Below are 23,941 nucleotides of genomic sequence, written 5' to 3'. Positions count from 1 at the left end.
CCATACTCTTCTCCATAGTGGGTGTATCCATTTGCACTCGCACCAATAGTGTAAGAAGGTTCCCTTTTCTGCACACCCTCTCCAGCATTTATTGTCTGTAGACTTTTTGATAGTGGCCATTCTGACTAGTGTGAGGTGATACTTCACTGTGGTTTTGATTTGCATTTCTCTAATAATAAGTGGTGTTGAGCAGTATGTGTTTATTATGCACCTGTATGTTTTCTTTGGAGAAATATCTGTTTAGATCTTCTGCCCACTTTTTGATTGGGTTGTTAATTTTTCTGGTATTGAGCTGCATGAGCTGCTTGTGTTTTGGAAATTAATTATTTGTCAGTTGTTTTTGTTTGCTATTATTTTCTCCCATTCTGAGGGCTGTCTTTTCATCTTGCTTGAAAAAGACACCTGTACCCCATTGTTCACTGCAGCACTATTTACAATAATAGCTAGGACATGGAAGCAACCTAGATGTCCATCGGCAGATGAATGGATAAGGAAGTTGTACATATACACAATGGAATGTTACTCAGCCATAGAAAGGAATGCATTTGAGTCAGTTCTAATGAGGTGGATGAACCTAGAGCCTATTATACAGAGTGAAGTAAGTCAGAAAGAGAAAGACAAATGTCATATATTAACATGTATATATGGAATCTGGAAAGATGATACTGATGATCCTACATACAGGGCAGCAAAGAAGCCACAGACATAAAGAACAGACTTTTGGATTCAATGGAAGGAGGAGAGGGTGAGATGGTTTGCAAGAATAGCATTGAAACATATACATTACCATATGTAAAATAGATGACCAGTGTGAGTTTGATGTATAAAGCAGGGCACCCAAAGCAGGTGCTGTGTGACAATCTGGAGGGATAGGATATGGAGGGAGGTGGGAGGGGGGTTCAGGATGAGGGGGACACATGTACTTATGGCCAATTCATACTGACGTACGGCACAAAACCATCACAATAATGTAAAGCAATTATCCTCCAGTTAAAATAAATAATTTTTTTAAAAAAGCACACTCCACAATCCGAGGCAGCTGACAAGGAGGAGCAGATGACAGTGCAGGACAGGCAGGCTGGGGAGGGGAGAGGAGGGGTTCCCTGGGAGCCAGAGCACAGGAACAAGGACCTTCCCTCCGCAGTTCTCACTGGGGAACTCCCACCAGTCTGGTGCCCAGACGGGATGGCATGGCAGGTGTGTCAGTTTCTGGCCATGCTGAACAAGCTAGTACAAAGTGGATGCCTTAGAACATCGGAAGCATATCATCTCACGGTCCTGGGAGGCTGAAGTCTGCAATCGAGGTGTTGTGGACCAGGTTGGCTCGTTCCGGCGGCTCCGAGGGAACAAAGCTCGCGGCACTCTCCTGGCTTCTGGCGTTGGGTCATCCTTGGCGCGCCTCAGTCTCTGCCTCCATAGCCACAGTGTCCTTCCCGCTCCGTCTTCACATGGTGCTCCTCTCTGTGTGTGTCTGTCTCTGCGGCTCCTCTTACAGACTACAGTCATGTGGGATTAAGGACCTACCCTGCCCATTCCAATATCCTTGCCTGGGAAGTCCATGGACAGAGGAGCCTGAGGGGGCTACGGTCCATGGGGTCACCAAAGAGTCATATGACTGAGCGACTAAACAAAGCTCCTACTCCAGGGTGTCCTCATCGTAACTGACATCTTAATTCCATGGGCAGAACCATACTTTCAGGAAGGTCATATCCATACACACTGGGATTACGACGTTTCTCCTTTAGTAACACAGTTAAACCCACAACAGGACTGTAAGGCTGGGCAGACTGGAGGTTCTCATTAGGCCTCTTCAGTGGTGTGCTAGAAAATATTCAACAACCAGATTTCCAGGGGAGATAAAGCTCTAGTGGTGAAGTGTTTGCAAATTTTCTTGGCATAACTATTCCCTCACAGGCCTGCTTCAAGCTACCAACATAACACCAAGCTTGCCAAAATTCCAGAAAATTTAACAATGTGCATCCCTCATCCACTGGTGCAAACCAACTCCCACGTGCTGTTGAGCCTACAATATTTTAAAATGTCAGTGGCTAAAAGGAGTTGTCCAAAACAGTTTGTTCTATATGTTTACATGGGCTTCTCTTGTGGCACAGTGGTGAAGTGTCTTCCTGCCAGTACAGGAAATGCAGGTTTGATCTCTGGAGGAGGGCATGGCAACCCACTCCAGTATTCTTGCCTGGAAAATTCCATGGGCAGAGGAGCCTGGAGGGCTACAGTCCAAAGGGTTGCAAAGAGTTTGACATGACTGACCATACACACGTATAGGTTTACCTGTTGAGGCCAGGGTGCCCCTACAACTTTTGATTATCTGTACATAAAGTGACCAGTTCTGTATACTGTATATCAACTTTTAAATCTGAGCACGCCTTGGGGCCATTCTATTTTCTGGGCCTCCCTAACCCTGAAGCAGCAGCAGCAGCATTCTCCTTCCAACCTCCCAGACACTCTGCCCACCACCTCTGATGTCCTTACCATCCACGAGTGGGTCCCGTTTGCCCCATGGCCGTCCCCAGGCCTATCAACTCACCCACGCTCCTCGGGATCTTGGCACTCGGCTCTCACTCTCTCCACCCCAAGTCCTGTCACTGACCTTTGACCGCGGGGCCTTCAGCTCCCATGTAGGCCTCCCAGCCAGCACACCCTCCCTTGTGACTCCTTGTTCAGATACCTGGATGTTCTCCAGGTCACAAACCTTGAACTCCAGCCTCACCCACTACTGCCTACCTCACCAGCTAACCTCCCTGTGCTCTTGGTACTACCATCTCACTAGTACCCCCCTAGCTCCCCAAATCTGTCAGTTGTTCCTTTCTTCCGCCCTCTCCCTGTTCAGCCTAGATACTGTAACTATAATATTCCCTTGTCCATGCTCCCAATTCCTTTCACCACCCCAGCCAACATCCAGTTGTGGATCCATGGCTGAGGCAGATGCCAGAACCACAGACCCATGGTCTCTGTTAGCAGCTGCAACCCTGCCTCATACCCTCTGTGTGTCTTGTGGCTGAGTCCTGGCCGACTCTTTGAGACCCCATGGAAGGCAGCACGCCAGGCCTCCCTCTCCCTCACTATCTCCCAGAGTTTGCCTTTGTGTCCTAGGGGAACCCTAATCCTTTCACCATTCTCCATCACTCTCATCCCAAACTCTTTCTTCACTTCCGTCAAAAGACATTATGTGCCACTCGGGAAAAAAACATAGAGTACTCGATGGTTAAATGTATTTTCACATATGTTCATTTGACCTCCACAGAAGCTGGGTCAGGCAGGCAGGGAAAGGGTTCTTATTCCCATTTCATAAGCCAAGAGACTCCTCTGAGGCTCAGAGGAGTTTCATGTTAACACCGGACAAAGTACTAGCAAAGCCTCGGTTGGTGCACAGGTCTCCCAGGTCCAAGAACCCCGAGTCAGGCAGTGAAGTGGATATTTGTCCAAGCGCATGAGTGAGTCCTTAGCAGCCAGGACAAGCAACCATGTCTCTGCATACCTTCCAGATTCTTTATCCACCTCTAGGGTGTGCTGCCTTCACAACAATGGCTCTATTGCTCTCAAAGCGCCTGAAGTCCATTTATCCTTTATGTTTGTGTATGTGTGTTAGTTGCTCGTGCATGCGAGAGTGTGTGCTAAGTCATTTCAGTCATATCCGACTCTTTGTGACCCCATGGACTGTAGCCCATCAGGCTTCTCTGTCCGTGGGATTCTCCAGGCAAGAAAACTGGAGTGGTAGCCATTCCCTTCTCCAGGAGATCTTCCCCACCCAGGGATCAAACCTGCACCTCCTGCATTTCAGGCAGATTCTTTACTGTCTGTGTCACCAGGGCAGCCCCCCTTTTAGGTTTAAAAATTTTTTAAGTAGAATGATCTTGAAAACAATAAGCGATGTTATTTTACTTTTTTTTCTGTGTTGTTCCCACCAAGGACTGTTTCTCTGTGTAAATACCTGACAATGTCCTCAGAGCCTTGCCTGACGCAAGCACAGCTGCCCTCGGCTCTTGTCATCAGGTTTGCAGGCTCTGGAAGCAAGACCAACAACAAAACAAAGGGAGCCAGACCAGGGATCTAATCTAGAAATGTCGTCCCATGCAGCCCAAATGCATGCCTGTTTGGCCTGCCATGGAGAATCCTCTGGGTGGATCCCTGCAAACTAACAGTCAAGCTGAGTTTCTGTGAATACATGATATAAGCCAAAGCCACCTCCGTTGGGAATGGGGTCCATAGTGAGTCATTCACTTCAATTCCAGACAGATGGGAATCTTAGCCCTTTCCAGGCCCTTCCAGCAAAACATGAAGACTAAAGGGAATCGGCTTCTGTTCATAAGGTCCATCCCATCCCAGCATCTCTAGCGATACTTGCTTTGTTTGTGCTGTTGTTGTCGTTCAGTCACTCAGTCATGTCCAGTTCTTTGCGATCCCACGAACTGCAGCACACCAGGCTTCCCTGTCCATCACAAAAATCCCAGAGCTTGCTCAAACTCATGTCCATTCAGTCGAAGGTGCCATCCAATCATCTCATCCTCTGTCTCCCGCTTCTCCTCCTGCCTTCAATCCTTCCCAGCATCAGGGTCTTTTCCAGTGGGTCTGCTCTTCGAATCAGGTGGCCAAAGTTTTGGAGCTTCAGCATCAGTCCTTCCAATGAATATTCAGGGTTGATTTCCTTTAGGACTGACTGGTTTGATCTCCTTGCCGTCCAAGGGACTCTCAGGAGTCCTCTCCAACACCACAGTTTGAAAGCATCAATTCTTTGGCACTCAGCCTTCTTTATGGTCCAGTTATCATACATCAGTGTACATGCAGGCAGACACGCAAGAGGGGTGCTGACGTCCCTTGTTGTCTGTCGGAGCCTGCATGTCTTTCTGCCCCTCAGCTGCTGCCTTGGAGATAAACTGTTCTTCACTTGCCCCGCAGCCCTGCGCCTACACCCTCAGAACTGATATCTCTGGGGAACACTGGCCTGGGGGACAGATGACTCAGCCCGTGACTGTAAACTTGGGTAAGACATAAGAGGAACCTCTGATTCCTCCTCTCTAGAAACCGAGGTTTGCTGTGACCTACCCAACTCAGCTGCACTGTTAGGACTGCCTATGTTGTCCCAACGAAGGGGACTCGCAGGAAGCAGCCCTGAGAGGGGACAGAGGAGTCCCCTTTATATAAGGTTGGTTTAGGGGCTCCCAGTACAGTGTTTCCTGACAGTGCTGGTGGAGGTAGAAAGTAAGGAGCAGCAACTTGTAAGCTGAGGAGCAGACCCAACAAAGGGAAAGCCCAGGCCTGTCCCATGGGTGAATCAGCAGGTGGCACCCCTGTAGAATTTTTGATTCATGTGCATTTTATCCTGGCTTTATGGGCAGATTTTGGGGATGGGTAGAACAGGATGAAGGGCTTCTCATATGGCGCTAGTGGTAAAGAATCCGCCTGCCAATGAAGGAGATATGGGTTCAATCCCTGGGTTGAGAAGATCCCTTGGAGGAGGGCATAGCAACGCACTCCAGCATTCTTGCCTGGAGATCCCATGGACAGAGGAACCTGGTGGGCTACAGTCCATGGGGTCGCAAAGAATTGAACATAACTGAAGCAACTTAGCACACACACCCCGAAATCCAAGTTGGGGAGGAAAAAGGGTCTGGTTACTGTTTACACTATGAAGGGCAATAGAGGATAAAATGCCCACCAAGTCTTTGAAAAGCAAAATAACAGGAAGACCATCAGGAATAATACTTATAGGCATAGATGTCTATTCACCAAGATTCATTGAATACCTATGAGCCCTGGGGACTCTAGCAAACAAATGAAAGAGATCCAGAGCCTGTATCAACTACAGTGTCCTCTAAAAGCTAAGTGCCTGGAGAGTCCTTGGCCAGCCTTATTGAAAGCATCATCTCTGAGAAGAAAAATATCTGCTACTCTGAGCTTAACTTTGATTGGCAGTGGGGCTCTGACATTTTAGAGTTTAGAGATAACCCGCCTTGTGGCACCTGTATAAGTACAGTTCGAAGCACATTTCATAGATTTAGAGAAAAGACTAATCTTTTTGCCCAAGAAATATGATCTGATAAGCCAGGTTGGCCAGTTGACTCCATGATGGAAGAAAATTTAGCTTGTGCTAAATTCGTGTGGCTGCAGAGGGAGTTCTCTTACTTTAGATTTGAAAAGAGGTACATGGAAGGAGAGAGTGCCCCCAGAGTGGAGCCAGGAAGAGTTTAAAGCAGCCACCGCGTGAGGAGCTGAGGATGGGGTACAAGGAAAAGGACACTTCAAAACCAAGTTTGACTTCGATGTTAATCAACAGGGGGTTTGTGAGATCACCATAGGAGCATAGCCATAGTAGACATTGAAGAGAATGAAGCTGACATAAAAATGGTATAACAAAACACAGTTTCCCGTTTTTTTAAAAAAAGGAAGGCCTATGTTTGGGCTTCTCTGGTGGCTCAGATGCTAAAGAATCTGTCTGCAGTACAGGAGACCTGCAGTACAGAGTTCAATCCCTGGGTCAGAAAGATCCCCTGGAGAAGAGAATGGCAACCCACTCCAATAATCTTGCCTGGAGAATTCCATGGACAGGGAAGCCTGGAGGGCTACAGTCCATGGGTCTCAAAGAGCAATTAACACACACAAGGCTTCTGTATAGTAATCTCATTTTTAAAAGTAGATCTATGCATCTGTGTATAGACATACGTACACAGAGATGCAGCATGCACATAATACATACTCAGACACATTTGTATATGCACAAAACCTTTCTGGACAGTATGTAAAACTTGCAAAATCTCCATGGAGGAAAAGGACTGGGGCCTGGAGGGGGCGGGGAGAATTGTTTTTCATTGCGTAGCCACTGTTTAATTTTTTTTTTTTTAACAACATGCACATATAACTTTTCAATTAAAACACTATTTTTTTTTTTCATTAAACTATGTTTGAGGAAGAATTACCAGCACCAAGAAGGGTCCCCTGCTTTGAGCAGCTGTGCGCTGTCAGCATTTAACACCCCACCTCAATAGCTCTGCCGTCTAGTCTCGTCTGTGGCCAGTCTTCTCCTTTCTGGCCATGCTCCATGCCACTTCCAGTTTTCTCTTTCAGAAACGTAGGTGGGATGGGGTGGGAGGTGGGAGGGAGGTTCTAGAGGGAGGGGGCATATGTATACCTAGAGCTGATTCATATTGATGTATGTCAGAGTCCACCACCATATTGTAAACAAATTATCCTCCAATTAAAAATAAGTTTAAATTAAAAAAAAAAAAAGTAGGGTTACCTAAGCCAAGAAATCCTCCTTGCCTCCTGTTTCTTTTGGGATAATATGAAGTCTCCCTGGTGTGAGGCATTATCAGGAAGTGATACCGCAGCTAGGACAGTGTCTGCTGGGCCTTTTCTGGCTGTCTCCCTTCACTTCTCCTCCAAGTAATCCAGGCGTGGTCGATCAACAAGGCCTCATTAGTCCTCCTTTCTAAAGCTCCTGGAAGCCCACTGTCTTCCTCTCTTGCCACTCTCACTAATCTAGACCCAGTTCATCACCTCCTTGGTTTATCCTGCCAGCATCCTAATTGAGACGCCTTTCTCCAGTCTCTCTTCGTTCCCATCTTTTCTCTGAACACTACATTCTTTTAGAATGCTAGTAGTATCCTGTCCCTCCCCTGCTTATAACCCTTTAGGGTGGCCCACTGATGTCAAGCTAAAGTCCCAGCTCCTTAGCAAGGCTAGCCTCTGCATCTTTATCCAGAGCCATCTCCTCCCAGCTCCTTCCCCTCAACTCAGACTTGACTTCCACCAACTCCTGTGAACTGGTCAGAAGAGACAGAATGTCTCCTCTGAGTCTTTGACGTGCTGTGTGCTCAGTTGCTCAGTCATGTCCAACTCTGTGACCTCATGGACTGTAGCCCTCCAGGCTCCTCTGTCCATGGGATTCTCCAGGCAAGAATGCTGGAGTGGGTTGCTATGAGAACCCATATGAGATCCTCCAAGGGATCTTCTCAACCCAGGATTGAACCCATATCTCCTTCATTGGCAGACAAGATTCTTTACCACTAGCGCCACCTGGGAATCATCACTGACATGTTAATCCCTATCTTAAAACATTCTTCTCCCTTCTCCCTGGTGTTCCAACCACACCCAGGTTAATCCTTCAGCATAAAGGGTCATACATAATAAGAATGTCATGAGAAGATCATAAATAATGGGGGAAGAAAGTGGTCACCACTTTGAGGAGGACTCATGCAGGAGTTTAGCTGTCAGAAGAGACCTGCATAAGAAAGAACACAGTGGCAGGAAAGTTCTGGGCAAGCTGGAGAAAGGGAAGCAAAGGGATCCATCCAGTGCACGGGGGAGGGAGGACCAGGTGAACAGGTGGCCGAGGAGAGGTGCGGCCCAGGGAGGCTACAGAAAGTGAAGGACCTCTTGAAAGCCAAGATGAGTTTATATATGCATGCTAAGTCACTTTAGCCATGTCCAACTCTGTGTGACCCCATGGACTGTAGCCCGCCAGGCGCCTCTGTCCATGGGATTCTCCAGGCAAGAACACTGGAGTGGGTTGCCGTGCCCTCCTCTAGGGGATCTTCCCAAACCAGAGATTGGACATGCCTCCTTTACGTCTCTTGCATTGGTCAGTGGGTTCTTTACCACTTGGCCACTTGGGAACCTCAAGATGAGTTCAGTCCTCATTTTTTTAAACAGTGGGAAACCTGAACTGTTTTAAAACTGGCAAGTGACAAACTCTAGTGTTTGTTTTAGAAAGATGTGACTGGCAGAGTGCAGAGGAATGAAGCTGGGGAGATGACTTACCCTGGGAAACACGATGGACCAGGAAACAGCCTGGTCCAAGGCAGCAGCCAGCAGAACCAGCAGGAAGTGATGGATTCCAGAGAGATGTGGAGCCATAACCTCCTGGGCCTGGTGGCCAAGTGCCAGGGAGGACTCACGGTTCTAGCTAGAATAGCTGGGAATGTGCTGAGGTCATGGGCCGAGATGGGAGTCACAAAAGGAGATCAGATTTGGAGGAAGATAATGAATCAGATTTAGAGCATGTTGACTTGGAGTGTAAAGTCAGGAAGCCCAGGTCCATAATTAAAGTCCAACACAACTCTGGTTACGGCAGGTAGGCCCTTTCACAGAGAGCACCTGTCAGGGTGGGTTTCATCCTTCCTGGAGTGTCATGTTTCCATGACTCCAGTTTCCTTGTCCCAAAGCAACCTTGTGAACTGTTTGTATCACATGCAAAGAAGGAGTTGTGAAAGCACAGGGAGAGGGTGGAGATGAGGGCTGAGCGGGACAAGACCCACTGTGCTGGGGCCAAAATTCGTGCCAGAAAATTGTCTTCCTCCCCAAGCTTGCATCAGTCACTGTTCTGTTTCTCTTCAAAGTTCTCTCAAGTCCTAACTGTGCTGTAATGAGCAACCTGAACACTGGAGACAACTTTGCGTCTGCCCTGGGCACTCTGAAGTCCTGGGCACTCTGAAGTCCTGGGCACACTGAAGTCCTGGGCACTCTGAAGTCCTGGGCACACTGAAGTCCGTAAAATCACTTCTCATGTGGTTATGCAGTTCTTTCTTTGCTTTTGAACTCTTCACAGGTGTATATCTCATCTCCTCACCTAAATCCTTCATTGTTAAAAGAACCCAATTTATGGCAAACATTGCATTTTGTTATTGCCACTGTGCCTGGTATACTGATACATCGTCCCTTGTCAAAAACTACAGATTTGATTGACACTGAATTCATTTGGGGTAGAAAGAAGAAAGGATAATAACCACCTTGGAAGGACAGGATACAAGAAATTATATGCTGGTAAGAGGAGTAAGATAGTGTCAGTTCCTAGCATACAAAGAACTGATTCTAACATGAAAGGAAAGCTTTCACCTCTGCTGATAGAAATGGCTTTGCATTCTAAACATGCTTGAAAGGAGCAGAAGAATACTGACATTCTAGTTGTCAAGTGAGTGGTCTTCTCAACTGGCTAACAAGTCTGTTTTTCTTGGACCACCTTTTGTTTATAAGCAGTATTGGTAAAATAATAAAATAGTTAACTATACTACATGGTGTGGCTTTCCTGATGGCTCAGTGGATAAAGAATCCTCCTGCAGTGCAGGAGACATAGGAGATGTGGGTTTGATCCCTGCACTAGGAAGATCCCCTGGAGGAGGAAATGGCTATACACTCCAGTATTCTTGCCTGGGAAATCCCATGGCAGGAGCCTGGTGGGTTACAGTCCATGGGTTTGCAAAGAGCTGGACACAATTGAGTGACTGACACACACACACACACACACACACAAGCATTACAATCACCCTTCATCCTACACTGGGGAACTGGAGGAATGGGCCCTACCACTCACAACGTTCAGCAGAGGCACAACCGGATGAAGTGGAATGACTCAAAACTGATTCAGAGTCTTCTCCTGAGAGCAGCCCAAAGCTCTCCTCTGGAGGTTGGCAGAGAAGAGGGCAGAAGGCCCTAGGGTGTCTGCTTCTCACTCCTGCCAAGGGCTCCATTCCCCTTCCTTTTAGAGCACATCTTGCACTTTCTGTGATTCCCCCAAGGGCAAGGTAAACAGCAGGAGAGTTCCTTCTTGGCCCTGGTGGCAGCAGCGCCTGTTGGCTCCGGGTCACATTCCTTTCCAGACTTCACAAACCTTGGGTTACAAAGGGCTTGTTGCACAATTCTTGGGAGAGTGGGTATGGGGGCTGGGCTAAGTTGAAGGGGGGTGTCTGGTATGTGTCAACCATCCAGGTGTGGCTGTTTGCCAAGGCTCCCCAGGTGGCGGCATTGAGACAGGGAGGAGAGGAGGCGGGTGCAGAGAGAGGGAGAGAGTCAAATGTCTCAGGATCTCTGGTGAGGCAGATTTCCTTTCTCTTTTTTCTCTCCCACAGCTGTTAATAACACTTGTCAGGATGCATTTCTCAGGTGGAAAGCTTTTCAAAAGTACAGTTGGCATACCTGTGTTTCAGCTTACTGGAGGCATTTGAAAGTTCAGAACCCACAATGGAGAATCTGAAACGAAAGCTCCTCTTATCTCTCCATTTTTCATAGTCAAGCTTTCTCCTGCCATTTTATGCGATAAGATGTATAAAATTACTCAATCTATTACACAACTTTTGAAATGAATATGGAAGCTGAAAGATATTGCCACAGCTTTGTTTCAACCCCATACCATGATGGAATCTTCTTTCCTGTTGGTAATCATTTCATAATTCTCCTTTATTAAAGACAATCTGTCTGAAAAACCAGGAAACTATGGAAGATCCTTATAGGATAAATGCATTTCAGTGAGTTAAAAAACAAGCTAGTGACCTAGAAAATATTAATCAGATCTTTGGAGCTGGTGGCTATACAAATGAGGTCTGTGCTTATATTGAACAATTCTTCATTTCATTTTCTTTCAGATTTGGGGACTTTAGGCTGATGTTAATATACTTGCAATGAATTCCGTTGGAGAAAACTCTGAGTATCTGTATCGGGGTGTGCCTGGACTCAAACTTACAGATTAATTAGCGCTGCAAGACATAGACAACTGTACATAAAATGGACTCTGGACATGCTAAGATTGCTCCTGAATTATCAGTAACTCTAAACAAGATGTTAATTCATGGTTTAAGTCAGGAAAGGCTCATTTAGGAGACAAACTAGGTAATAAAGATAGGTCAGTTACCATGGATGGTGTAAAGCTCCATGCCTGCCAGATTAAGTTTACTCACATATGCATTTCCAGAGTACACACATACATACCACAGAGTATACACAAGCACACACATAAGCAAAGTCTTCCCTGGTGGCTCAGACAGTGAAGAATCTGCCTGCAACACAGGAGACACAGGTTCAATCCCTGGGTCAGGAAGATCCCCTAGAGAAGGGAATAGTAAATAGCAACCAATTCTGGTATTCTTGCCAGGAGGATTCCAGTAACAGAGGAGCCTGGCAGACATGACTGAACAACTATTACTACTACACATAAGAAAAGTGATCTACCTAAACTGGAAAAGGCCACAGAAAGTTTGTATATTTATTATAAAGCAAAATGCTCATTAACTGTATAAATTCCTTTTTTTTTTTTTTAATAGACTACTTCTAATCAGGCCTGATGCTGGGAAAGATTGAAGACAGGAGGAGAAGGGGAAAACAGAGGATGAGATGGCTAGGTGGCATCACCGTCTTGATGGACATGTGTTTGAGCAGGCTCCAGGAGTTGGTGATGGACTGGGAAGCCTGGTGTGCTGCGGTGCATGGGGTCACAGTGTTGGACATGACTGAGCAACTGAAATGAACTAAGATGAACTGAATCAGGTCAGAAGGCAGAGTAGGCAATCTGTTTCCCTGGATTCATTTTCATTGTATTCTCAGCCTTTTGAATGAGGTCTCAGGTGCTTTCTGTTGACCTTGGTCAAAGCTTGTTTTGTTTGGAGCTGAAGGCTGGGAGAACTCTGGTGAAGAGTGTCACCTACCTAGAGTACCAGAGTTTACCAATAACTACACTAAGGAAATAAAAGGAGATTTCCTTATCTTAGAATATTCTGACTTAGAAATTAAAATAGTCCAAGTATGAACCAGTAAATTCCTTCAGGATGAATTGGGGCAGGGAGTACTGAAGAGGCCACCAGGCTGAGAGTGAGAAGATTTAAGCCTTAGTCTCAAGATAGCACTAACAAGCTCAATGGCCTAAGTCAAGATATTTAACCTCTCTCTGCTGGTTTCCTTTTCTGGAAATTAGGACGTTGGAATGGATGATCTTTTAGTTACCCCCGCCCCCCGCTGCCCCCCACAACTCTAAAAGTCTGTGGTGTGTGACTAACACAAGGGTCAGAGAACATTACAGTCAATAAATGTAAATGTAGACAAGTTAGAATATTCTGTGTTTTGTGGATGTTATTTTAGGTTAAACTTAAACATAGTTTTCAGGGCTTCCCAGATGGCACCAGTGGTAAAGAACTGCCAATTCAAGAGACGTAAGACTTGCAGGTTCGAAACCTGCATTGGGAAGATACCCTGGAGGAGGGCATGGAAACCCAGTCTAGTATTCTCGCCTGGAGAATCCCAAGAACAGAAGCCTGGTGGGCTATGGTCCATAGGGTCACAAAGAGTGGGACATGACTGAAGCAACTTAGCACAGCACAAATGTAGTTTTCAATGACTATAAAATGAATAAAGTCTAAACACTGGACCAATGAGCTTTTACTTTCCAAGGACTTGAGGTGGGGTCATAATCTAATTGTGAAAATCATAGCGGCTTCTCTAGATGGAAGTTGAATATGTGCTAGAGTCAATGTGCAAACACATTTTGTTTTTGACTGAGCCTCTGGATTTATTTACATGCTTTGGATTATTACTACTTTTATAGAGCAAGTGAATATTAGCTTTGCAGCTGAGATATATTTATTCCCAGGGTGTTGGAGGTCAGAGTGTTAAAATTGTGTGCTGTGGGTAGAGACTGGGTCTCCCCGCCTTGTCTGTTCCTCTTGGGGTCCCTGGCAGGCAACTAATCTACCTGTCAGAACACTGGACTGCTGCTTCCACTTGGGAAAGGAACATGGCAATAAACCTGGATCTCGAAGGCCAATCTCAGTGTGCCTGCCCGAGCAGTCCTGCACTTGGCTCTGGGGTCGTGGTGTGCCGAGGGCAGCCAGTGTGGATGAGTCAGAGACTGGCACCCACCCCACCCTCCGCCCTCCTGGTAAACAGAGCAGCTATTTGCCGTCACTCAGAGCCTCCCAGGGCCTCGAGACTCCAGGAAGAAACAAATAAGTTAGAAGCCAAAACCCCAAGGCAAGGTAAAGAAAACAGAACTGTCTGCCTCCCCAGCGATGATTTCACTAGTGGGAGTTCTTTAGGAGGAGGAGTGGTAGACAGTCTCAACTGAACTGTTTTACTTTCTTCTCAACCAGAAGGCCCTTCTCTTTCACTGTTTCTAGGGGTGACCTTCTGCCTTTTAAGCCTTGAAACTTCAAAAGCAGACCTGAGAATCAATATTGGTTGCTAATCCATAATATTTTTTCCCTCCCTTTTATTTTGTTTGCATCTTTTTTATACAACCTTCTATTAAAATACTTCTTTCAGTTAACTTGGTTTTCATTTAGTTTATTCTTCCCCATAGAATTCCATGGACAGAGGAGCCTGGTGGGCTATAGTCCATGGGGTCACAAAGAGTAGCTTACTCATTTGAGGCTTCCCAGGTGGCACTAACGGAGGAGGCAATGGCACCCCACTCCAGTACTCTTGCTTGGAAAATCCCATGGACGGAGGAGCCTGGTGGGCTGCAGTCCATGGGGTCACTAAGAGTCGGACACGACTGAGCGACTTCACTTTCACCTTTCTCTTTCGTGCATTGGAGAAGGAAATGGCAACCCACTCCGGTGTTCTTGCCTGGAGAATCCCAGGGATAGAGGAGCCTGGCGGGCTGCCTTCTATGGGGTCGCACAGAGTCGGACACGACTGAAGCGACTTAGCAGCAGCAGGTGGCACTAATGGTAAAGAACCTGCCTGACAATGCAGGAGAAATAAGAGACTCAGGTTCGATCCCTGGATTGGGAAAATCCCCTGGAGGAGGGCACGGTAACCCACTTCAGTATTCTTTCCTGGAGAATCCCAAGGACAGAGGAACCTGGAAGGCTACAGTCCATAGGGTCACACAGAGTCGGGCATAACTGAAGCAACTTAGCACTCACTCACATCGTTCTGGGAAGAAGCTATTAAAAGAAGAATACCTGGATAAAATAAAAGAATAGACATCACCAGGCACTAACTGAAGACTGTTTTAGAAAGTAATTTTACACTGACCTGTTGAGGTTCCCTTACCTCTTTTGCACCCTTCAGTGGATGGGGAGAGGACTAGGCACCAACTGTCTTGGAAATGTTCCTGTGGTCTGTCTTCACAGTAGGAAGTCTGGCTGTTTGGAGAAGATGCCACAGCTGTGTTTCTGCTGGGAGCTCCTTTGTCATTTGGTCTGTTCATTTGGATCCTTTACATTGCCCGAAAGCAACTGGTGCATCATCTCTGTGCTTACACTGTTACTCCTAAGCCTGGAGACACACCTATCTTGTAGTCCTGTCCTCTGGATAGCCATTCCCTTCTCCAGGGGATCTTCCTAACCCAGAGGTTGAATCCAGGCCTACTACATTGCAGGCTGATTCTTTACTGTCTGAGCCATCAGGGAAGCCCCTTGTTCCTTTAGACACAGTAAATTTGTTCTGAGTTTAGCAAATGTCAACGTACCTGAACCGGAGTCATGGCTGGCTGATTCCTTCTAGCTCCATCAGGTAGCGTCTCACCTTTAATATATCAGATAACTTCTCCTTCTCAGTAGCCAGGGTTGAGCCTGGGCTGGACATTGTGATGTCACAGAGTGGAATCCTTACTCCTCCCAAAGGCCCATCTGGGACCCTCCAGTGGAGCACTTCCTCTCCTGTCCATGGTAGGAGGTTGGGAAGGTACACCCCCTAATCTCTAAACTGACCCACGGAATGATAGAATCTTAAATGTGGGCAGAGATGTAGGAGACCTCATGACTCAGTTTTGGTCTAACTGCCTGACTTTGAAGCTGGGAAATCAAGGCCCAGGGTGGTTAAGTGTCAGAGATACATCTCAAAGCTGGGTGCTTTCAGGGTTGTCCCCTACCCTTCTGGACATGCCATTTTCACTCTAGGCTGTACTCTCTGGATCTTGTCAGCATCGCCATTTTCTGATAAGCACCTCATGGGGCTAATTCTTACCCGAATCCACTCACAGAAAGAGACCATTCGAACAATTTGAAATATAGAAAGAACAGAGTCTCAGTGAAAATCATTCGTTTTTCCAACAATGTATAGGCTGCCAGAAATAACAAATTCTCATCCTAGCCTGAACTCAGAAATCCTGAGCTAGCAGACCAATCCTAGATTAACCAGTAATGTGACTTCTGGGTGACCCGACGTTGCCCATGAGATCTGATGATAAGGAGAAAAGCTCAAAAGCCCGGGATTAGTGTTGCTGCAGTGCCAAATCAGGCCCCAGTGTTTGCTGAGGCGGGCACAGGAAGGAATGAGCTATAAAGAGGGAGGCTCTCACTGGAATTTACTTCTTTCCTTTCATACTCTTCACTTTCTCTAGATAGTGTCCCCATATGGTATTCAAAAATTACCTGCATTCATTGCACGAAACGACTTGTATCTGTGAAGCTAGAGAATTGTGCTTTCGAAATCTCTCAAGGTGGGACGAGATATTGCACTCTTCTAATACCAACAACTAACGTTTTATATCACGCTTTAGCATTTACAAGCCACCTTCACATACATCATTTCATTTCATCTTCACAGCTCGGTGAGGCAGTGTATTTTTAGTACATTTTTATGGGTGAGAAAATTATAGCTTACAGAGGTTGTGACTTGCACAACATCACAAAGCTAATTACGTGAAAAGGGTAACATTAACTACAAACCAGATCTTCCAACCAAACTTTTCCCCAACATAGGGCTTCCGTGGGGATGGGAGGAATTGTCCTTTGGTCCATGAACACACTTGAGGGCAATTCCATTAAGCAGTCCTTTGAGAAATTAAGAAGAAATTATTCCCATGGATCATAAATACTTCTTTGCTAACCTCCTAAATGTCTTCATAAAAACTTAGAGAAATGATTGAAAAAGAAAGTGACAGTGTTAGTCACTCAGTTGTATCTGACTCTTGGTGACCCCGTGGACTGTAGCCCACCAGGCTTCTCTGTCCATGGGATTCTCCAGGCAAGAATACTGGAGTGGGTTGCCATCTCCTCCTCTAGAGGATCTTCCTAAACCAGAGATCAAACCTGGGTCTCCCGCATTACAGGCAGATTCTTTACCAGCTAAGCCACCAGGGAAGCCCAAGAGAGTCTGGAGGGCTTGTGAAAACACAGATCACCAGCCCTGCCCTCAAGAACCCCAGTTCTGAGGCCTCAGGACATCGCTTTGAGAATCCTGCCCAGAAACTGGAAGTTCTACAGGAACAGGAAGTTCTACAGTTCTACAGTAGAACAGGAAGTTCTACTATCACAGAACCAGGAAACACAGTTTGGGACCCTGACTCTTTACCTATTAAAGACTCAGCAAAGCATTTGTACATTAAGGAATTTTGTTCTTTCTTTGCCTTTCCATTTTCTTTAATTAGGATTTCTTCCCACAGATAATGTTTATTTTTCCACGAAAATGCTTGTTTTTGTCCACCCCTTCACAGTTCTCCAAGGTTAAAAAATATCCCTTTTCCTTTATTTTGTACTTTTTAAACATGAAAATGTTGTAGATGAACATAATATCTGACTTTAAAGATGCCTGCATTAATTTGATTTCGATGACCTATTGAATACCAGTGTTAGCATATAATTACCAGGAGGTAAAACTCCAACATAGGTAAGGGATATTAACACACTGTGTGCTAGAGATTTTAATTAAGCCTTAGTGACCCTGAAGCCGGACTTTTCTTTAAGGGATGTTGTGAGAATCAACATGATCTTGAAAAAAATAAATCTAACTCCAGGCCTTTTTCCAAGCCAAACTACTTGTGCTTCTTAGAAATGTAAGCATGCCTGAAGAATCAGAAAGATATATGTTGCTAATGTTTACTCCCACGAGACCCACCTCATGTGCTCATAAAAATTGTAAGATTTTCTCAAAACAAAGGTAGTACTGTACACCCCTACATAATTCATTTTTAAGTAGTGCTAATGACATTAGTAAGGGAAAATGTCAGCCAAGCTGCAATAAAACATTTCCAGGCCAATAAAAGTACTGTAGCTGAGTCGAATGCTTTAAAATTACTGGGTTTGAAAGGTTAAAATAATAAATGATCACAGATCCAAGAAATAAAACGCTCAAGTCATTAGCAGAGACATTTTCTACTGTGTCATAACTCAAATTGTAGGGACTCCTCAGTGTAGATCCTGTAAGGTGATCCTTTGAGGATCCCCTTTGCTATATGACTCCTCTCTTTTTGAAGAACAGAAAGTTATATACAGGACCAATAACACAGACATCTTAGGAAATTTCTAAAAACTATATTTTGTTTTGTAATGTATTTGTGTAATCCCATTTTGGCATAACAACCTGTTCTTTCAGAAATGCTTTAAGCCAAATATAAAGGCACACTGTGAAGATCTACATCTCCAAAAACTAAGGCTGATATTGATCTAATTTTCTCACCAAGGCACCTTTTCTGAAAATTTTTCCAATTTTTTTTCAGTTCTACCTGTATACTGCCAGCGCATTATTTCCAACACATCTTCCTCCACCCTCCTCACGCGTGTGTGCTCAGTCATGTGACCCCATGAACTGCAGCCCTACCAGGCTCCTCTGTTCATGGGATTTCCCAGGCAAGAATACTGAAGTGGATTGCCATTTCCTTCTTCACTACTGCTTACACCCGTGGAAGAAGCAGACACAATCATGGCTCAGGAGTTAAGGAATATATCATTTATTGAGCTTTGTGATTAGGTACTTAACATATACTTTCTTCTCACCACTCACTTGTGAGCTGCTGCTGCCAGGCAAGAACACTGGAGCAGGTTGCCATTTCCTTCTCCACACTTGTGAGCTAGATGTGTTGTTATTGCCATTAATTTGTAAGGACATAGTTCAGAGAAGTAAAATTTTCCTTGAACTCCGTGGTAGTGAGTGAAGACGAGACAACCTGAGGAATACCTGACTCCAGAGGTTGTGCTCTCTCGCCCAGACTGAATCATCCTAAAATGAGGTCTATTGCTTACACCTTCTCCTACTTTGGAGAATTATGCTTGGCCTTAAAAGCTGAGCTAGAGTTTCCAAGAGAAGCACAAATAACCAAGAGAAAGTGAAAAGTCTGAACAAAGACCTTTAGTTTCAACAATTTCTGTTAACGAAAACATGAGACCTAGCAAATAATCCTGGAGAAGGCAATGGCACCCCACTCCAGTACCCTTGCCTGGAAAATCCCATGGACGGAGGAGCCTGGTAGGCGGCAGTCCATGGGGTCGCATGGAGTCGGACACGACTGAGCAATTTCACTTTCACTTTTCACTTTCATGCATTGGAGAAGGAAATGGCAACCCACTCCAGTATTCTTGCCTGGAGAATCCCAGGGGTCGGGGAGCCTGGTGGACTGCCGTCTATGGGGTCGCACGGAGTCAGACATGACTGAAGTGACTTAGCAGCAGCAGCAGCAAATAATCCAAAGTTAGTGGTTTCCTACATGTACTTTGTACAAAGAAATTGTTTCTAGGTCAGTTAAAATTTTGAAACTGAAGTGTTTCTAGTGCAATTGAAATTTTGTAAATTATATATTAAATGCATTGTATGTGCATGCGTCCTAAGTCGCATCCGTCATATCTGGCTCTTTTGCAACGCTATGGGACTGTAGCCCACCAGGCTCCTCTGTCCATGGGATTCTCCAGGCAACAATGGTGGGTTGGGTTGCCATGCCCTCCTCCAGGGGATCTTCCCAACCCAGGGATTGAACCCGAATCTTTTATGTCCCCTTCATTGGCAAGGGAGTTCTTTACCACTAGTGCCACTAGGGAAGCCCATTAAATGCTTTACAAGAACTAATTATTTAGCAAAAACATGAAGCTTTGTTGAAAAAAAGAATATTCACATCCTAGCTTAGTTCCTTTGTAAAGTTGGGATCTCCTCTTCATAATCCATCCACTTCCTCAAGTGTTAATGTCAAACCTATGGTGCATGAGGCACCATGCCAGATGCTACAGGGATGCATTGAATACAGTGTCCTCAGAGAGCTTAGAGCCTAATGGTGCAGGAGTTAAATAGCAAAAACAAAAACAAAAACTCTACTACAGAAAGCAGTGTATAAGTATGGTGAGAGAATTATCATCAAAGTGCCATGACATGTTAAAGCAGAGAGAACTGACATCTAGGTCTGGCAGTCAAGGAAAGCTTCATGAAGTGGAAGACATGAAATGAGTGAAAGGATGGGTACTTTATTCATTCGTTTATTTTATTCCTTTGTTTATTCGTCATTTATTTTTTATTGCGCTGGGTCTTTGTTGCTGCTCGAGGGCTTTCTCTAGCTGCGGTGAGCAGGAGCTACTCTCTATTGCAGTGTTCAGGCTTCTCATGGCAGTGTCTTCTCGTGTTGCAGAGCACAGGCGCTCGGTCATGCAGGTTTTGGTAGTTATGGCATGTGGGCTCAGTAGTTGCGGCACACAGGCTTAGTTGCCCTGTGGCATGTGGGATCTTTTTGGACCAGGGATCAGATCTGTGTCCCCTGCATTGGCAGGTGGATTCTTAACCATTGGACCACCAGGATGAGTAAGATGAGAGTGACGGGTGAGAAGGAATTTCTGGACACAGCTGAGTTAGAGCTTGTCTTATCAATAATTAATCAAGTGAAAGTCTTAGTGCTACAAAATGCAATTCAGGATATTCATTTATTTGTATCCACCCAAAGTCTTTGAGAGAAAATATGATTAACCCACACATATAACAGGATTGTTAAAAATAAAAGTTATGTAGGAATGCCTATGCGTGCATGTGTGCTGAGTCACTTCAGTCATGTCCAGTTCTGTGTGACACTATGGACTGTAGCCTGCCAGGCTCCTCTGTCCATGGGATTCTCCAGGCAAGAATACTGGAGTGGATTGCCATGCCCTTCTCCAGAGGATCTTCCCGACCCAGGGATTGAACCCACATCACTTACATCTCCTGCACTGGCAAGCAGGATCTTTACCACTAGCTCTACCTGGGAAGCCAGCAATGGCTCAGGTCTTGGTAAATCTGCCTCTTCTCCCCTTTCTTTACCACAAATAGTTACCCCAGGTAAAGAAAATCCTAACACCATACAGACTGCTCACACTACAAGTGGTCTGCAACCTCAGTCATGCCCTCAACACAAGGCAGCTCTTCTGTTGTCCATTTCACAGTTATTGTTAACCTTCCCCAATCTCCAGAAGCCCTCTGCCTTACCTATTTCCCTCTCACTCTAGGCAATGAACCTTATCTCCTTTGTAAAGAACTCAGATGTCATTGTGTTATCTCTCCCAACTCAAACCCCACACCTCTCTGAACACACCCATATCTGCACCCTCTCTTCAGTCATTCCTTCAGCTCAGTTGTAAACCCATCCCTCCTCCAGATCAATGCTGATACCTCTGTGCCCTGACCATTCAGGCTAAAATGATTATTTAGCAAAAACTTGATTATATTCTTTGTAGCCAAAGATGGAGAAGCTCTCTACAGTCAGCAAAAACAAGACCGGGAGCTGACTGTGGCTCAGATCATGAACTCCTTATTGCCAAATTCAGACTTAAATTGAAGAAAGTAGGGAAAACCACTAGACCATTCAGGTATGACCTAAATCAAATTCCTTATGATTATACAGTGGAAATGAGAAATAGATTTAAGGGACTAGAACTGATAAACAGAGTGCCTGATGAACTATGGACTGAGGTTCCTGACACTGTACAGGAGACAGGGATCAAGACCATCCCCATGGAAAAGAAATGCAAAAAAGTAAAATGGCTGTCTGGGGAGGCCTTACAAATAGCTGTGAAAAAAAGAGAAGTGAAAAGCAAAGGAGAAAAGGAAAGATATAAGCATCTGAATGCAGAGTTCCAAAGAACAGCAAGGAGAGATAAGAAAGCCTTCCTCAGCGATCAATGCAAAGAAGTAGAGGAAAACAACAGAATGGGAAAGGCTAGAGATCTCTTCAAGAAAATCAGAGATACCAAGGGAAGAGTTCATGCAAAGATGGGCTTGATAAAGGACAGAAATGGTATGGACCTAACAGAAGCAGAAGATATTAAGATGAGGTGGCAAGAATACACAGAAGCACTGTACAAAAAAGATCTTCACGACCAAGATAATCACCATGCTGTGATCACTGACCTAGAGCCAGTCATCCTGGAATGTGAAGTCAAGTGGGCCTTAGAAAGCATCACTACAAAAAAAGCTAGTGGAAGTGATGGAATTCCAGTTGAGATATTTCAAATCCTGGAAGATGATGCTGTAAAAGTGCTGCACTCAATATGCCAGCAATTTTGGGAAACTCAGCAGTGGCCACAGGACTGGAAAAGGTCAGTTTTCATTCCGATCCCAAAGAAAGGCAATGCCAAAGAATGCATTGCACTCATCTCATACACTAGTAAAGTAATGCTCAAAATTCTCCAACCCAGGCTTCAGCAATACGTGAACCGTGAACTTCCAGATGTTCAAGCTGGTTTTAGAAAAGGCAGAGGAATCAGAGGTCAAATTGCCAACATCCACTGGATCATGGGAAAAGGAAGAGAGTCCAGAAGAACATCTATTTCTGCTTTATTGACTATGCCAAAGCCTTTGACTGTGTGGATCACAATAAAGTGTGGAAAATTCTGAAGAGATGGGAATACCAGACCACCTGACCTGCCTCTTGAGAAACCTGTATGCAGGTCAGGAAGCAACAGTTAAAACTGGACATGGAACAACAGACTGGTTCCAAATAGGAAAAGGAGTCTGTCAAGGCTGTATATTGTCACCCTGCTTATTTAACTTCTATGCAGAGTACATCATGAGAAACGCTGGGCTGGAAGAACAAGCTGGGATCAAGATTGCCAGGAGAAAGATCAATAACCTCAGATATGCAGATGACACCACCCTTATGGCAGAAAGTGAAGAAGAACTAAAAAGCCTCTTGATGAAAGTGAAAGAGGAGAGTGAAAAAGTTGGCTTAAAGCTCAACATTCAGAAAACTAAGATCATGGCATCTGGTCCCATCACTTCATGGCAAATAGATGGGGAAACAATGGAAACAGTGTCAGACTTTATTTTGGGGGGCTCCAAAATCACTGCAGATGGTGATTGCAGCCACGAAATTAAAAGACACTTACTCCTTGGAAGGAAAGTTATGACCAACCTAGATAGCATATTGAAAAGCAGAGACATTACTTTGCCAACAAAGGTCCATCTAGTCAAGGCTATGGTTTTTCCTGTGGTCATGTATGGATGTGAGAGTTGGACTGTGAAGAAAGCTGAGCGCCAAAGAATTGATGCTTTTGAACTGTGGTGTTGGAGAAGACTCTTGGGAGTCCCTTGGACTGCAAGGAGATCCAACCAGTCCATCCTAAAGGAGATCAGTCCTGGGTGTTCACTGGAAGGACTGATGCTAAAGCTGAAACTCCGGTACTTTGGCCACCTCATGTGAAGAGTTGACTCATTGGAAAAGACTCTGATGCTGGGAGGGATTGAGGGCAGGAGGAGAAGGGGGCGTCAGAGGATGAGATGGCTGGATGGCATCACCGACTCGATGGACATGATTCTGAGTGAACTCTGGGAGTTGGTGATGGACAGGGAGACAGACCTGGAGTGCTGCAATTCATGGGGTCACAAAGAGTCGGACTGAGTTGGACGACTGAGCAACTGAACTGAACTGAACTGGTATAGCACTCAGGGGCTACTTCAAGGAACTTACTCCTTAAATTACCCCTGTAGTTAATTTCTAACATTGTTATCTCTCTCTGCTGACTCCCCCTTATCAACATAAAAACATCCTCCTTTCTTCTCTCTCTCTATGCTGACTCTCTCTTCCCAGCATAGAAACATTCTTAAGTCTCTTCTATTTATAAAAATACAAACCCTCTCTTAAACTCAGACCCCTTTCCCCAACACAGCTACTTTCAGTTCTCTTTCCTCCTTTGCCAAGCCAAGCTAATGGAAAGAATAATCTGCAGAGTCACCTTTCAGGCCACCACTCCAATGTCCAAAGCAAAACAGAGAGGATGCAAAAGTGCCCAGGCTTGATATCATTTTATACATAACAACTCCCTTCACGCCATCACTCCCAAACTCTCCTAGGACTTCCTTCAAGCTACAGCTGGTAGCCAGGCTACTCATGTCCTGCCTGAAAGACTGTTTATAGTGTTTTCACATGATTTTTCTCATTCTTCTGCCATTGCCAGGACATGTGGTGATGGAGTATGTACAGAGTCAGGAGGAGCTGGACTCCTGGTTGGCCACTGTCTGTGTTTCTGTCTTATCTCAGTGTGGGAATCACAAA

At 45.2% G+C, this 23,941-nt stretch overlaps 1 protein-coding gene across 1 annotated transcript in view; it reads right to left on the bottom strand.

Annotated features, from left to right (window-relative positions):
* The window catches only part of DNAJC5B (DnaJ heat shock protein family (Hsp40) member C5 beta), a 93,013-nt gene extending 77,766 nt beyond the window's left edge, over positions 1-15,247 (bottom strand). The window contains exon 1 of the mRNA XM_027561084.1: positions 15,194-15,247. The gene's annotated coding sequence lies outside the window, so the exon portion shown is untranslated. The remainder of the gene's footprint in view (positions 1-15,193) is intronic.
* Between the last annotated feature and the right edge of the window lie 8,694 nt (positions 15,248-23,941).

Source organism: Bos indicus x Bos taurus, chromosome 14, assembly GCF_003369695.1.
Source record: "Bos indicus x Bos taurus breed Angus x Brahman F1 hybrid chromosome 14, Bos_hybrid_MaternalHap_v2.0, whole genome shotgun sequence".
NCBI classification, from domain to species: domain Eukaryota; kingdom Metazoa; phylum Chordata; class Mammalia; order Artiodactyla; family Bovidae; genus Bos; species Bos indicus x Bos taurus.
Note: the sequence above shows the minus strand (reverse complement) of the source record. Positions and strands in the feature narration are given on the sequence as shown.